Genomic DNA, 4,816 nt, shown 5'->3' on the forward strand with positions numbered 1-4,816 from the left:
ACATCATAAAAAACTCACTTTTTTGCAGCTTATTTCAAAAAGATATTCTTGGGTTAGTTTTTTGTCATTACACATGAGCTAATATATTTAAAACATTTCTGTTTCACCTTAATGACTCTAATTTATAGCCCATTAAAACTCAATCAGTCTCATGTTGCGGTTTTATAGTTGCAATTGTTTGTAAACATTTGAATTCACATCACATTGTATGTGATTTGACGATTAACAACGACCAACACTGAGCAGTGCTGATTTTCTAACACTGGAAAATAACTCAAAATGTTAGAAAAACCTGATTAACGACATAAGTGACCATCAATTTTTACAGTCTACGATAGGAATTACAAGATCAATAAAATAGACAGTAAAAAAGAGTACAGACGAGTAAGAACAGAAGAAAGAATGAATGCATTTAAAAAAAGATTTATTGAAAGAAAACTGGTGTGAAGTATATCAGGACGTAAATAGTGCGTATAATGAATTCCTTAGAACATTTACATTACTGTACAATACCAAATGTCCAATAAAGAAATATAGTAGGAAACATAAATATATGGACTGTCCATGGATAACAAAAGGTCTGCATGTACTAAAAATGCTCTATACAGAGATTTCTTAAGAACGAGAACTAAAGATGCTGAAATCAGATACAAAAGATATAAAAATAGGTTAAATAATATACTTAGATTTAGTAAAAAGGAATTATATATGAAGCAATTGGATATAAATAGAAATAATTTTAAAAGATCATGGCAAATACTGAGCAGTGTTATAAAACGTGGAGCTGGACAAAAGAACTATATTTCATTATATGGATGTTGTGGCAAATAGTCTCAATGAATTCTTTGTAACTGCTGGACTAAATTTAGCAAGAACAATCACTGATCCTGGGAAAGCACAGGAAAAACTGGATACACTGATTGACAGAAATTTTCTATGTTTCTCACAGAAAATGAAGTTTTTGAAATTCTCATAAAATGTAAAAATCAGAAATTTGGATTGTAATGATATGATAGTGGTTAAAAGAGTCATTGAGGCTATTATAAAACCGTTTACATACATCTGTAATTTATCATTTCAAACTGCTCAATTTCCAGATAGAATGAAAATAGCAAAAGTTATACCTCTATACAAATCTGGCAACAAACGCCATTTCACAGACTACAGGTTTGTCTCTTTACTACCTCAATTCTCAAGAATTTTTGAAAAACTGTTTAAAAACCGACTGGAAAAATGTATAGATAAACATAAACTACTCACCGAGAGTCAGTACGGATTCAGATCAAGCAGATCAACATCATCGGCACTATTAGATTCAACAGAATACATCACAAATTCCATAGACAAAAAGCAATATGTGGCTGGGTTATTCATAGACTTGAAAAAGGCATTTGAGACTATAGATCCTGATATATTAATAAGAAAACTGGAACGTTATGGTGTTATGGAGGTGCAGCTTTAGATTGGGTCCGGAGTTATTTAAGTGACAGGAAGACTGTGAAATTAAATGGTGGTTGCTCCTTATGTATGGACATTGCTTGTGGTGTACATTTTTGGGTCCAAAATTCTTCAACTTGTACATTAACGACATCTGTGAAGTGTCCAAATTATTAAAAAAGGTTCTCTTTGCTGACGATACAAACATTTTTTGCAGAATTTATTGGAGGATATAACTAATGAAATAAGTTAATGAAGTTCTGGCTTGATAAAAACAAATGATCATTCATTTCAATAACTCTAAAGTTATGTTATTTGGAAATAGTAGTGCCGTGCGGACGCACCTGCACTACTATTTCCAATCACACCCACCTGGTAAGACACAGGGACTCTGCGGTGTATTTGTGGCTGGCAGCTTGAGAGCTACAGTTGTGTGAAATAAATATGGCTCAAAACACTGATCCCTGCACCCATCCAAACAGCACAAATTATATTCAAAGCAAAAAATAAAGAACTGCCAGGTGATATTCAGAGTATGTTTTTTTTGAAAGAAGAAAGTTATAATTTAAGGGGTTTTTGTAACTTCAAAACAGGGAAGGTACGTACTACAAGAAAAAGCTTTTGTGTTTCTGTTCATGGAGTGAAACTGTGGAACAGTCTGAACATGGAATTGCTTTATGTCCAAACATAAAACAGTTCAAAAAGACTTAAAATAAAATATGATCTTCTCAAACTATAAAGAAAAGGAAAATATCGAAATTTAAAATAAAAATTATGATGTGATATGGTAGTATATAGTATATCAGAAATCTCTTCACCACTGTTATTACAGCGCTTACATTTGCTTACATTTCACAGATCATCAAAAATAAATATGTAAAAGATTCAAAACATGGCCATCAGAAATGCTAATGTATGTTTTGTCTTAATGAGACCATTTTATGCATATGTACACAAATATATGGAAATAAGCTGTGTTTTTCTTGTTCAGTCCAACGTCTTCTATTTTTCACTCACAAAAAGCATTTATAGTAGATGTATACATTCCCCATGTAGTTCACTATTTCATATGTACATGATAAGATAACAGAACACATGTTGATTTGCTGCAACAACACAACATGTTCAGCTGAACAGATTTTTCCATCAAATGGATTGTTGCCGTTCCATCTTGGTAAATGGACTGGTTCTTATACAGCACTTTTCTACTCTTCTGAGCACTCAAAGCACTTTACACAACTTGTGCATTCTCCCATTCACACAAGCACATTTGTCTAAGTGCTTTTTTTTAAGCTAACATTCACACTCCGATGGATGCATCGGAGTGCAACTTGGGGTTAGTATTTGTCCAAGGATGTTTGGCATGTAGATTAGGGGAAGCCAGGAATCGAACCACCAACTTTCCGATCAGCAGGTGACCTGCTCTACCACCTGAGCTACAGCCACCCGCTTCTTGACTAACATTTGTAGAAGCTTAAACTTGTAGCTTCTTCCTTCCACCTTTTTCACATCTGCAATATGGTTGAGAGTAACTGATAATTAGTGTTTGGGCATTTTGAAGACCAGTATTTGTAGATGTACAAAGTGTGCTAAACGATGTCATTTGGGTTCTATTTTGGCAAAACTGCAGTTCATTTCACTTGCTTATGTTAGCTAATTGAAAACTTTCTAAGATTTTGCCACAATAATATTAAAGTAGTTAACTCTTAATGTCCTTGTTCTTGCTTTATTCTGTTTTTAGACTAAACCTGGAGCAGTCTTAATTTAAAACAACTTACATGCGTAATTTACTCTGTTATTACATCACTTTACTTAATAATATCAGCATGTAATGTATGTAGAGTGTGTAGTTACTGAAGTTTTATTAATCACAGTGCAGATAAATAATGTTGGTCAGTAAACAGTACAGCTGTATTTGGTTTATTGCTTTTCAACTCAGACATGAGCAGAGTATGTGTCACCAGTTTATTTATTTGATGTATTTTTGAATCCCTTCAGCTGTTTTCAGAATATATTTTTATTACAGTTTTCTAAAAAGTGAGAAATGAGAATGAATAAAAATTTTGAAACTAAAAATACAAAAAAGCAAAGAGTCAATGGTTGGGAAAATTAAAAAGATATTTTGTCTGAATCATAACAAAGTGAGCTCATCCTTACACATGACTGCCCTCTACAGTATGTCCAAGTATATCTACAGAATGAATGTCAACCACTCAGCCACGCATTCTTCATGAAATGTAAATAAAAAACTTATTTACTATAGACTCTATAAAAATCCATGAACCTTATTTAAAAGAAGTTTGTTTGATGACAGTTGTGTAAGAGGGTAACCAGCTGTAATTGATTTTGTCCACCTGACATGTTGTCCATATTTAATTGACCTGTGCCTGAGTTGTGTCACTTATACTCGCTCTGAGTGATTGTTGTTATTGCAGGTCAAATGTGGCCAAAAGAAAGCTGCAGATGTGGACCACATTTGGGCCTGTTTGTCATTTCTTTGTGAGCTTTAGCAACAACTGGATCAGGGGATGTCACAGTACCGTACTGAGGAAAGGATCGCTGGTCTGAGTGTAATGTGACGGTCTTGCAGGAATGGTGTCAGAATGCCCGATGAATCTTTCTGGCCAATTGCATCGCTAAAAGGCAGGTCACATTACGCCCATTTTAACAGCTCATTTGGAAGTACTGACATCTGCTGGTCATTTGATGTGCAGTAGCCCTGCTGTGATAATACATGTGAGCGACATACCAATGCATAAGTAAATGTAATGATTTACATATGCAGAATATCCATATGAGGTCCTGTACACTCCATCTATGTATCTATACTTTTTACTAGTGATGTTATGTCTGACACTTAAGGTAACAAAATAAAGTGAGGGGACTACACCGGCTGCATGCGCCAGCCTGCATGCAGCCTGTTACTGTTGCTCCTGCTTTTTCTCTTTAATTTTTTTTCTTATTTTTTTTTACTTGTACTTTTATCTGTTTCATTCTCTCTCCCTCAATCATGTGGATCGAAAGTTTTTGTTTGCTGGTGGCCGCGGAACTTCTCCCCGGGGTAGCTATGCTCCAGGCCTGTAACCCTGTGTTAAGGAAAAAAACATTAGCGACTGGGTGGAGTAGGTGCAGTCTTGCATACTGGTGTCAAGTCAGTCAAGCCTTTGTCATTTCAGTCAGTTCCCCATTTTTTATTGCTGATAGCAGAAAAGTTTCTACTGCCAGGAATATGAAGTCATTTAAAAAAACAAACAAACAAAAGAAGAATTTTGACTGGATTAACTCACTGGATCCTTTTAGACAGGGACTTGCTATGTGACTGTGTCCCGGATAAGTGGCTTTCTCCAGAGCCCATTGTAATGTGGAGAAAAAGGAATGT

This window comes from Oreochromis niloticus, linkage group LG9, assembly GCF_001858045.2.
Source record: "Oreochromis niloticus isolate F11D_XX linkage group LG9, O_niloticus_UMD_NMBU, whole genome shotgun sequence".
NCBI lineage: Eukaryota > Metazoa > Chordata > Actinopteri > Cichliformes > Cichlidae > Oreochromis > Oreochromis niloticus.